This window comes from Elephantulus edwardii, unplaced genomic scaffold, assembly GCF_000299155.1.
Source record: "Elephantulus edwardii isolate Elephantulus edwardi_28Jun2011 unplaced genomic scaffold, EleEdw1.0 scaffold00031, whole genome shotgun sequence".
In the NCBI taxonomy this organism is placed as follows: Eukaryota; Metazoa; Chordata; class Mammalia; order Macroscelidea; family Macroscelididae; genus Elephantulus; species Elephantulus edwardii.
Genome location: NW_006399781.1, coordinates 16,962,655 through 16,975,903, shown reverse-complemented (window position 1 = coordinate 16,975,903; position 13,249 = coordinate 16,962,655). Strand labels below are relative to the sequence as shown.

Sequence of the window (13,249 nt, the reverse complement as noted above, 5' to 3'; positions counted from 1 at the left end):
TCAGTTAGCTCAATGGTTAACTTACTACACTATCTTTCTAGCACTTTAAACCAAAACTAAACCTATTGCTGTCAAGTAGAGTTTGAATCATAACAACCCTCTATTGGTTTCCCCAGGCTAGAAATCTTATGAGAGGCAGCTACTTATCTCTCTTTCTCAAAGCATCTGATTCATGAAAATCTCTGACCTTTTATTATACCATCAATTCTCCTTTCACAGAATTTAAGGGTTGTAAATTAATTTGCAAACAATGCAGAATTGATTTGTCATTACTCTTAAAGGAACATGGTTGGAGTGTGCAGAATCGTGCTCTCTTTAGAATTATGTTCACAGAGTCACACTAAGTCACAGTCAACTGGATGGCACCTAACAACAATTTACATTCACTGTTGACATATAGAACATATATGCTGTACATATAGAACTGGTAGATGTGCATGCAGGTGTATTTTTGAGAAGGAGTAAGATTTGTTTAGATAAATACTTACGAGTCATATAATGCATAATTTATAGATTTTGTTTTACTACATTTCAACTAAATCCAAATCCACTGAGGTGTAGCTGAATGACTCATGGAAACTCTTTATTGAATTTCCAAAGTAATAAATCTTTATGGGAAGAGATTGCTTCATTTTTAGGTCAGAGTCAACTTCCTAGATTTCTCTATAAAAGGCCTTCACTATTAAAATGTTAATGTAACATAAGAAGGCAAAGATGACTGGAAAAGTTGACAAGACCAAAAAAGTGCAACATGAAAAGTGAGAACCGGGTTTAATATCCATTCACACTAAGTCCTGAATTTAGATATTATTATCACAGCAACTCCTATGATTTTCACAAGACTTGAAATTATCTATGACAGAATCAAACACAATATTTGAATACTGAATTTGCTTGGAATATTAAAAACTTAAGAGAAAATTAGCATACAATGTGTTCCATTTTATCTCCCCCTCAATTCTATCTTAATTTAAATTAATAGTGTAAAGGAAAAAAACCACTGAAAGTGTTATGGATGTGATTATTAAAGTGATTATTACACAATCTTTAAAAAATTTCACCTGATTTTTTAAAATGAAAACTTTACAGTAATACACAATAATTATGTTTTCCAATTTATATTTTACTTACATCTTTCCATAGAACTACCCATAACAGGTAGTAGTGGTTTCAAAATCCTAACACTAAAGTTACTGCTTCATATAACACTTTCTGGGGGAAAAAGATAATTAAAATGAAAAATTTCTTGATGAAAATTTGAAAAGATAATTCTGTATAATGGTAAGCACTTGGCTGTCACTGAAAAGTTGGCAGTTCAAGCATACGCAGGGAGTCTCCAGAATAAAAACCTAGCTATTGCCTCCCATAAAAATTACAGTGTAGAAAACCCAAATAGGGCAGTGCTCTGCTCTGTTATATGGGTTTGCTGTGCGTTTAAATAGACTCAGTGATACCTATTAACATTGTTTTTGTAGGAGAAGTTTATTAAATCCAAAGTTTTTTAAGATTATAGAAATTTGAAAACCAAGTCTTACCTTGTTTTGCAATAACAAGGAATAGGAAAAAAAGGTTAAGTTTGTTTCTCAGTAATGTATTTTCAGAACACCAGAAAAATTCAGCCTTGAAAACAAAAGTTCTAAGCATCATTCCCTCCAAATTCTAAGTTAGAGTTGAAAAGAACCAAGACAATAACAATCTAACTCTTTTCTGATTTACTCATTTCCTTGAGGCATCTTACATAGAGTGTGTACTTGAAATAACTCTAGTAACAGGACACAATTCCTTGTTTCTTGAAATTTGCTCACGTTAAGCTGACTAAAAAAGCTCAAATTCATTGCCGTGGAGTCAGAACCAACTCATAGTGGACACTCCAGTGGGTTGCTGTATATTTAACAGGAGGAGACTGCTCGTTTTTTCCTCCAAGGTGCAGCTAGTACAGTTGAACCTGCAGAGAAATACTACCTTTAGATTAGCAGTGCAACTCCCTATGGACTAGTTGAAGTCCACCATAAATCTATAAATTTGTATTCTGCTTGAAGCCTATTAAGCTTGTAATTAAAAAACGGAAAGAAAATAAAATCTCATGCAACATTTGAATTGAGGCCATAATACAAGCAAGATGTTTTTGCTGTTGTGTTCTATCAAGTCAGAACCAACTCATAGTTGGCCCTACAGTGAGTTTCCAGAGGCAGTTACTTTCTCCTCCAGAGCAGCTGGTGGATTTGAACTGTGTGCCTTTGGGCTGGCTGCACAATTCCTTACCACTAAGCCATCAGAGCTCTCCCTGCAAGCAGGACAGAGAAATTAAAAACCCTGTAATGATCCTTTTGTGTTCATGATTATCTGTTATATTAGCAGTCAGTTAATCATTTTTTGCAATAAGGAACTCATTTAGTGTTATGGAGCATTAATCACTGAAGAACAGTAATTGGAAAAAGAAGTTAATGAATTTGCAGAACTGCCAAATGTCCATGTATTCATCAATTTAATATTTTTAATAAGATATAATCCACAAGAATAACAGCTATTAGAAGGTTTATAGATACATATACTATACCTTTTTTGTATAGTATTATTCATATATATATAGGTTTTATTAATGTGAAAAATACATTAATCATACAATAGTCACAGATTGGAAAATATAGGAAAAATTATTTTTAAATATCATTTAAGCTTTCAAATAATATAGCCATGAGTCTTTAAGTATCTCTAAACTTAAAGAGTAGTACAATAGGTCCAACGATTATTATGGAAAAAGTACCACAAATACACAGTAGTATATAGTTCCTCTTTCCTACACATGCAGAGAGTGCATGCTTTTAAATAAAATTAGGATTTTAAAAAATCGATTATTATATTGAAATAATCAACTTTTTATGTATTAGTTTTTTCCTTCTGCTTAGTCTATTTTAGAACACAAATACTTTGAACTATGTAAGTCACAAAATGTACAACTGAGCGACTGTATTAAACTAATTCCAACGTCCTTTCATATGTTGTTCTTATGTGCCGTCGAGTCGCTTGTGACTCAGTGTCCCTATGTACAACAGCCCTAAACCTTGCTCTATCCTGCGCCAATCTTACTGTCTCTGACACACTCCCTCCCATTATGCCAGCCACTGAAACTCCTTTCATATAATCATATTTAATACTCATAAAGTTAGGGAGTTTTGGTGGCCTAGTGGTGAGGAGCAGCACGCAATCCCGAAGGCACATCGTTCGAGGCCACCAGCTGCTCTGTAGGAGAAGGATGGACAATCTCCTCCTGTGCGATTAACTCCCTCTGAAAACCCGCAGGAGGATCAGCTATGGGTTGGTTCCAACTCTACAGTACACAACAACAACACAACATTCATAAAGTTAGTAATTCTTGAATAAAGAAACTATTATAATATTTTCTTTTACTAAGATTTATACACCATAGAGGTTTAATAAATTAGAAATATGTTGCAGTTAAAGTTTTATAGAAAAAGCTAAACTTGGTAATTGTTACCAGAATTACCTCAAGATAGTTGTTTAAATCAGAGGGAATAAGAATGTTACTGAACATGACAAAAAGATAAAAAGATATTTTTTACATAAACACTAGTCAAGTCAATTTATTAAAATGTACATGAACTTTGTAAACTTCTAACGGTGTAAGCAGTAGCAGAGTCTTTTTTCTACTGTTGTTTTGACTTTCACTATCCTTTGTAGCTAAGATAAAATCCCATTAACTTACAACAAAGGTCTTATAAGTATGGTCATCAGATAATGGTTTCCTTATCACACGGGGAATGTTTTAGACATGCAAGTTCATCAGACTAAAAAGAAACTGAGATGTGTGCTAGTAAATCTGTGTTTTAACAGACTTTTCAGATGTTCTTAGTAAATTTGAAAGCAGCTGGACTAGTCATGGAGAAAATTCTGTAAATGCACAGACGCCTCACATTATCACTCTGGAGTAGACAAAGAAGAGAAAATGTGGTAATTAAATAGGAAAAGTAATGCAACAACATAAGGAGAGTTAAGATGACAGGAAAAAAAATTGTAACTCCCCCATAAAACTCTTATTAATATTTAAAATATTTATTTTCAGACTACTTAACACAATCAGGGGTTTTGTTTTTTGGTTTGTTAAAATGAAATTTTTCAGAATAAATAATACCCATAAAGAATTGTAATGTGTTTTGAAGAAGCCTCTTAAAAATTAAACAAAAATAGGGAAGAACAGAAAGAATGAAGAACCACAACTCACCCCAGTTTATGACTGTTCCACTTACCGATAACCTCACACACTCTGACCATGGTGCTGAGAGAGGCTATTCCTTGGAAAGGGACAGTGTGCTTGGGAAGGTAGAAGCATGGAGAAAGACAGGAAAGGAAGACTCTCAATCAGGAGGATTGAAAGACTGACTGAAGCACTGGGCTCAAGTGTGTCAAGGAGATTGTGAGGCTAGCACAGGACAGAATACGGCTCAGGTGTGGTGTTCACAGGGTCCCTTTGTACTCATCTCGACAGCACCAAACAACTTATAATTCTAGTAAAGACTATTATATTGAAAATTAGAGGTATATACCTCTAACTGTTCATATAGCAAATGAGTAATACTTTTGTTGCAAGTAACAACATTATTATTATTAGAGTATTATGTTAAAAAATGTTTTTGTATGTCTGGATGTTTTTAATGTATTTTATAAGAAAGGTGGACTATATACTAAAAAAACATTTGACATATTACATACATGAACCTGTTTCAACTTACATATAATTTTGATTTACAGACAAATTTAATGGGATATATTTGTAATCTGAGGACTGCCTTCAAGGCAGTATTCAAGGGCAAGTAACTGCCACACTCAACAGTGTGGTTCTTGTGTTAGTGTTTAAACAGTCAAGAAGAAGAAATTAAGAACCTGAAAAGTATGTTACTTTGGCGAAAAGAATAAAGAAATTTTCTCCAAAAGTTAATTCACTGTGTAGAATTTATTCAAAATTAAATACACGTTGTTGCTTTAACTATCAAGAAATCAGATTTTCTTTTCCTAGTCACAGGAATGTTTTTCAATGGACTTTTATGTGTACAAATGTTTCTAAGTGAGCAAAGTATACATGTACATAAGTACTTCAAAACTGAAGTGGCACAAACGATTAAATGCTCAAATACTAGTGGAAAGGCTGGTGGTTTAAATTTACCCAAAGGCTCTTGGGATGTTACCCTGACAATCTGTTTCTGAGAGGAGGTCACAGCCTTGAAAACTCTGTGGTGTTATGCACATCTGGGGGAACCAGAACTTATAGCCAACTTGGTAGCAGCTAACAACAGGTACAACAAGAACAAATTTTAAAATACCATCTTTGATAAACTTAACTGAGAATGAAAAGTCTGTGTTACTCTTTTTCAAACTTGGTTGGCAGTGATGTAGTACTGCATAGTAGAGGATCAACGTGCCTGAATAAATTGTCTCTAAGCCTTAAAGCAGCTAAGGTTTTTAGGGTGCTCCTTAAAGGCAAGTATGTGAACTTTGTCTCACACACTTTAGACATGTTCTCAGAAAGGGCCAGTCCTTGGGAAAGACATCAAGCTGTGACTAGTAGAGGGTCAGTGAAAGAAAGGAAAATTCTTGACAAGATGAACTGACACAGTGACTGCAGCATGGTAGAGGTTGTGAGGATGAGGTAAGGCAACGTTTCAATGGTTGTGTACATAGTTTTGCTATGAATTGCAATCAACTAGATGACACCTAACGACGACAAACATCTTGAGTGTTGATTCTTTTTCTCATCAATCATTAGGTTTTGCAGTTTCACAAAGCTTAAACATCAACAGCCCTCTGAAATGCTAATAGCTACAGGTCCTCTTAAACAGAATCACACTGTTCATAGGGCAGTGCCATTCCTACTTTTTAAAAATTAATTGATTTATAATACTAAGTACCCAAAATGACCAAAAGAAAGGATAAAAGGCAGTACATGATTCTCCGAGACTACATTTTTCAGTAATGTGACTTACAATTATTTTGAAAAACAAAATTTTAGGAAGTGATGTCAATTTTTAAGATTTTCTTGTCAGGCAGAATGTAAGAAATGATTACAGATACGCAGAAATAGACAAGATCTCCTATAGGTGATGAGAATATTTCTTTAAAAACTTAAAATGTAGGACAGTTAGATAGCTAATGTATAATTTAGTTTTACTAAGGATGAGGAATAAAACTGGTTTTTTGTGTGTGTGTGACTTAAAGACATACCAAACCCCCAAACCAAACCCAAAGCTGTCAAGTCTGTTCCAACTCATAGGGATCCTCCACTGAGTTTCTCAAATATATAGTCTTTGTGGGTGAATCCCATCTCTCTTTCATAGTAAGGCTGGTGGATTTGAAATGCTGCCATTTTGGTTAGCAGGCTGACACATTACACAGTACACCACAAGGGCTCCTTTAATGAGGTACAGACTGTTAAAAACAAACATTTTTATATTGCTCCTTTAGGTATCATCACATGTTACTACATTATTATAGCTGTTTTTAACACATGCAGAGAATCCTTTAGTCATTCTATTGTAGAGCTCTGGTGTAAGGAATTGTGCTGCCAACACAAAGGCTCCCATCAGCTGCTCTGCAGGAGCAAGATGGGCAATCTCCTCCCTTTGATAACTCACCAGGTCAGCTATGGATTGGTTCTGACTTGACAATGTAGAACAACAACAACAACAACAACAACACTGTTTTCCATTTATATTTTTCTAGCACATCCCTCTTACATAGAATACAAAACTATATAAAAACAAGGAAACTTTAGCTGCTAGTACAGCCTTGTTAATTTTTTTTCTATGAAGAAATCATTTACTCAGGCTAAAGCTATGCCCTGAAGAATCAGGTCTTATTATTATTCTTTCTCAAATACTTCTTTTTATAAAGACTAAACAGAGATTTCCTTTCCAAGTAACTTTTTTTTCTCCTTTTGGTTAGATTCTTTCATTACCACTGACTGCTATTCAGTTGATTTCAACTCATAGTGACCCTGCAGGAGAGAGAACTGTTTCATAGGGTTTCCAAGGATGCAAACTTTACGACAGCAGATTGCCATCGCTTTCTCCCAAGGAGAAGTAGATGGCTTCAACCTGTAGACCTTTCAAGTGCTTTAACCATCATGCCACCAAGGCTAGGAAAATAACTGGCTTAGAGATAAGGATACTGAAACTTCGTCTCACATATTCGGTGTGAGATGGACCATAGACACATCAACTATAACAATGGGCTCCAGTATGGCAGAGATGGTGAGAATGGTACAGGATTGCGCAAGGTTCAGATCTATTGTTCACAGGTCACTATGAGTTGCAAACGAACCTGACTGTACCTAACAACAGTTGACAATACCACTTTCCCCCCATTTATTTTTATTTCTTTATTTAGATGACTGCGTATGGATCTCTGGTGTTATAGTCCATGGAGAGCTGAGCTACTAAACCAAAGTGTTGCCTCTCTGGTGGTCCAAATTCACCAGTGGCTCCAAGGAAGAAAGATGGGTGATCTCTTCCTTTGAGATTTACAGTCCTCATAAAACAGATGAAGGGTCAGCTATGAGTCTAATTCATGGTAATGAATAGCTAACAATGCTGAGGGAACTCAGTCTCATAGGGACAAATATAAGATCATTTGCATAGAAATAGATAACTAGTAAAACATGTATGAGGATAAACGGGGAAGGGGAGAGAGAGTGGAATTAAAGGTGGGTATAGGAAATGGGAAAGATCTGGTGGGGATCTGGAAAGACAGAATGATGGTGGACACAGTTAAGTTTGGATTAATTTTATAAAAGAAAATGAATGGGAATGTTTGTATGAAACACAATGTTAATGAAGGATAGTGTGAAACACAACCTATACGAATGTTATAAGCAAACAAATATAAAAACTTATTTTAAAAAAAGCCCAACAAAAACCCCAAGCCTGAATATTATTATCCTAGATAACCACATTCTGCAGTTAAAATACTAAATATTTCTGAATATCGGAATATCAGAAAAAAGAAATTATGACTTAAATAAATTCATCAGGTTTATACCATTATTTTGGTAAAAGACAAAGAACTCAACAAAAGCCTTTCCCCCCTTTTATCCTGTACTTTGGGTAACTCTAAATTTTAGGAATGAAAGCACGTTTATTGCAAAGGATTATTTCCCCTTTCTTACACCTTTATTATTTCTTGGGAAAATGAAAACTAATAGACTATTTCTTGCAGAAACCAAGATAAAGTGGTGCAATGACAGACAGAAAACTGCTATTCAATCTTAAAAATAAGTAAAGCAGTAAAGATGAAGCTATACGTTCCTATTTGAATTATTTTCTTTATATTCATATTACAAAGTACTGAAGCAGTAGTACTGAGCAACTAGTTCATTAAGTTTTTATTTACTAGTGGATATTAGTGACTTCAACAAGAGTAAGCATTTTCTCACAAGGGATATAAGAAAGAAGAAATAATTTGAAAAACATTTATTAGAAAATATCAACATGGGAAACTTTTCCATTATGCATGCAAATTTTTCCTTTTTATCCTAAATTGAATCAAAACTCAATTATTGAAGGTAATTTACCTTCCTTTTCTCTCTCTCTTTAAATTGGAGAAAGATACAAAGAGTCATTTTAAGTTTAAATAACTCCTCCATATTTTAAAAAGATATGTTAAGGTTCCTGTCTTCTAACATTATCTCACTTGACAAACAGAAATTATGAGCATTTTGGATATATTATTCTGCAGTTTAAACCAATGTTTTTGATTTTTAAACATCTTAACATTTTCATAAAATTTACAGATGCCATTCCATTTTTAAAAAAATAAAAAAGGTCTTCCCTGACCCTCGTATTCTTTAAAATACTTTTAATCATAATGAATTATTTCTTTGGTTAATGTATAAATCTAAATAAGGTGCACTGCCACTGAGTCAATTACAATTCATAGAGACCCTTGGAGGATAGAGTAACCGTCTCATGGAAGAGTCAGAACTGATTCACAGATGACTCTCCAGTGGATTTTTGGGAGATGTAATTCACAGAGGAAGTGACTGCCCTTCCTTCTGCTGCAGAGTCACTCGTGGATTCAAATCCCTTGAGAGACAGTGCCTCTGGGTTATCAGCTCAACTCCTTATCAACTCTGCTACCTGTAAAACAGGGTGAAATTGCTCCACAGGATTTCTAAAGGTGCAAATCTTCCCCGGAAACAGAGGGCCTCATCATTCTTCTGTGGAGGGTGGGTGTGAATTTGATTCTTTTGTGGGGGTTCATTTATAATTAGATAGTAGCTTTCAGGCAGGGTTCAAGCATGGAATTTTCATGCATTCACAGAATACTGCCTCTAGGTGGTCATTAACAATGTGATTTAAAAATGCACCCTTTATGGGAATTAAAACAAAATAATTATTTTTTATTTAGAACTATTAAGTCAGCATTGCTTAGTTTTCCAGGAATTGTTAAAATGCTAACTTCATTCTTAAACAATTCTGTTTAGTATTTTAAATAGTAAATAGCAGGGGACAGAGACTGGTGTGTTTGTACTTGCAAGTTCTTAACTCCCAGTATTTAACTCTTTCTCAGAACCTTCTGGAAGCAAGGACCTTTGATAGACTCAGTCTTTTAATGAAGAATCAGTGTCTTAAGCAATCAGAACCAACATTAAAGCTTTGCTAGACTTGGATTCGATTAAGTTGCTAAATCAATTACTCATTAGTAACCATATGTCTTTTACAATATGAAGATACAAGTTTCCTGTTAGTAAATAATAAGATTTTGATAGATTCATAACAAACTTTCACTATAGTTTTAGTACTCATTTGCTCTTATATTGGCAATGTCTTTGGATAAAAAATGATACTAGCAAATATAATAAAATAATTACTAAAACTGTTAAGTTGTTAAAGCTTTTAAATATGGGGATTTTTCAATAAAGAACATAGTTAATCTAAAATAACACTTGGTTAAAATATATTGTGCCATTCCTAAACTGCATTATTCCAGTAAAAAGTTTAATAGCTATTTTGAGGGAGGGAAAAGGATGAGAGAAAAGATGGTTTGGGAGAGGAAAGGGAAAACAGAATAGACTAAATACTAGTATATTTAAAAACTTATATGTACATATTATAATTTTAAGTAAATATTAGTGGAATTTATTTAAAATTTCCTTGATGATCTCTTGGTGTAATAACATAGTTTAACTTAAATATGTTGAGTAGAGATTATATTATCTAAATTCAAGAAAAATTAATCTAAAATGGAAGCTCTAAAATGGATACTAATGGGTACAGGATAGTGTATACAGATGTTTTAATTTGTTTTTATAAAGAATATAAGTATATACACATATGCTTGCATATGTAGAGTAATTCTAGGAGGATAAAAAGATATAGGAGACATCATTTGCTACTTTTCACTGTTTATCCACCTGTAGCTTTAAAATCTTGTACTATGTGCATGTTTTTCATATACAACGAGTAAAAGCTACTAAACGTAAATTTTAAAAAATTATATCAAATGAGGAAAAACGAGTGTTTTTTTAACATTATATGAAAAAATGATGCTTACATATTATTTTCCTCCGAGTCACTTATATCAATCTGGGTGTATTTATTTTTTGACAGATTAATCTAAAACCCACAAGACATAAGACTGGGAGAAATTTTTTTTCACCTGTACTTCATTGCTACAGCACTGTGGATTATGGATTGAGACAGCATGCCCACATCCTTAATACTTCTCTGTTGGACTAGTCTTTAGTCACCATTTCTTTATGAAATTCAAGAAATCATTAAGGAAATGAGAAAAACTCTTAAGACTCTTGTCTGGCAGTGATAAATATACCAATTTATTCTGGCGGCATAGAATCAATTATCATATCTCTTTGTAGTTTACTTTAGGTTTTATCCTGCCACTAAAACATATTTGGCGTTTTGGTAAATGCAGATTTTAAAGTACATGGTGACTAAGGCAAAGCCACTATAGAAAGGTTGGAAAAGGAGTTTGTAAATAGATCCAAGGAAAGACATCTGGGAATAATCAAGAAAAAAAAAATTAAGTTTTGCTCAGTTAAAAAGTAAAAGAAACTAGAAAAAAAATTTAAAGAAATTATAATAAAATACTAGCTTTCAATGGAAGCTGCTTACTAAAATGAGTATTTGAGGGTCTAATTCTAATTCATCCTCTTCAAATTGTGCAGCTCTGATAAATGTTTAGTTCACTGAAAATATTAGCAAAATACATGATTATATTAAGGTAGGATTACTATATATAATGTATTCTTATCCATCGATACAAAATGATTGCAGTAAATATAGCACACTCTTGATGAATGGTGTACACAGTGTTTCTTAGTAAAGTACATACAACCTACTATTAAGCAACAATTATCTACTTCTCAAATGTACATCTTAGAAAATGTTTAGGATGGAAGGATACACTAAATTCCCCAATACCCTTTTTGGTTGGTGATGTTCAGTGTGTCTGCGATTTTGAAGTGATAACATATTTACTTCAACTATTGTTCTTAGGCTTTTTACATTTTCTTAACTTGAAATTTATTTAAGTCTGGATATAGTCTTAATAAGGCCATTTAAGCTAATCATACTTTTCGTTCTAGTGCAGTATCATTTACTATCTTTTCATTGTTGTTGTGTGCCATCAAGTAAGAACCCACCCATAGCTGACCCTCCAGGGGGGTTTCAAAGGCAGTAAATCACATGGGAGGAGACTGTCCATCCTTTTCTTGTGGAGCAGCTGGTGATTAAAATCACGCAGCAGCAGTTTTCTTACCATGAAGCCATCAGAACTCCCTATCATATTCTTAATTTTAGTTCAGTATCATTTATTATCTTTTCATTAGTCACTTAAATACACAGCAACAATGAAACAGAATACTTTTTTTTGTCTGCACAAATTCCCCAAATTAACTTTCAGGGTATTATGGGATGTCTCTACTATACATAGTTTCAACTATACATACTAATCTGGGCTAGAATTTTTTTTTTTAAAAATTATTCTAGTTTTCTAAGAGTGCAAATATGAACTCTAAAGTTCTTTGCAAATGTATTGGGATTTGTTTCAAAAGCTCTATTACCCTTCTCCATTACACCAATTTAATGGAAAACTGTCACTACAACAGTTCCAACACAAACATGCATGCAAGAGATCACTTTACAGTTTCTAACTATATAGTTACTGTAACACATCCCACCTGTCAAGTGGCATACATGTACATCTTTTATATACAAAAGGTAAAGTGCATTATTAAATTAGTGAACTGACAGATTGTCTGCCTGGACCATATAGCTTTCAAATAGACAAATGGGAAATTCTTGCATTAGAACCAATTATCTCAAGAGGTTCCAACTAGTTTTTCCACCCTGTCATTTACTTTTTGGCCATGCTCTTTAGTGCAAATAAGCTTGTGTTTGACTCAAGTTTAAGGGACATGGCAGTTTGGGGCATTAACAAAAAAAATTATAAAATGTGGCAGGACTTTAATACTTTTATAATACATTGCATCTTTTGCATATAAACAACAGAATAGTGCTGTTTGAAATTCCTAGGAGCACACTGCCAACTATTACGAGGAACCCGTTTCCGAATTTCATACTATTAGCTTATATTATTACAGTTTTGAGTGTGTACCACATTATGCTTGTATTATTATGTGCAAACATCATCAGTGTTTTAGAGTTATACGGTGAACTTGTAATTTTGGTTACTAACTTGAATGGTCATTTTCTGACTTCTAACATCCAGTTGCCTTAAAGTTTAATGTTACCAAGGCAGGATCCTAATTACTTTGAACAATAACATGTACACTTGCAGCTTCATTGTTACAAATGACAATAAATAAAATGTATATTGCACAGATAAGAACAGTAGCTTATTTTATAAGATACATGGCATTTCACGTCTTACTACCAGAGTTTTGAAATGGATCTTATTTATGAGATTATGGCTAATGAATTATTGGGAATCTGAAGCATTAAAAATACCGTAACATGATTTCATTTTTTCAACCAATTATATATAAACTATGGAAAATTAAATAAACTGACTGGCAGATGACTTGATGATTCTGAAGTATATTCAGTTGCCAGTATAGAGGCATCTATTCAAACTGTAGTTTGTGACGACAAGAACTTTGAAGTTAAAATGTAAGGGAGAAAATTTGGCTGTTTAATGATTTCCCCCCTTAAATAATTAATGAAAATAACTAAATAAATAATATGCAGACATAACAAAT

General features: G+C 33.5%; 1 protein-coding gene across 1 annotated transcript in view; it reads right to left on the bottom strand.

Annotated features, from left to right (window-relative positions):
* Window positions 1–13,249, bottom strand: part of LOC102846746 (purine-rich element-binding protein gamma-like) — a 39,959-nt gene that overhangs the window by 21,546 nt on the left and 5,164 nt on the right. The gene's annotated exons all lie outside the window — the stretch shown is intronic.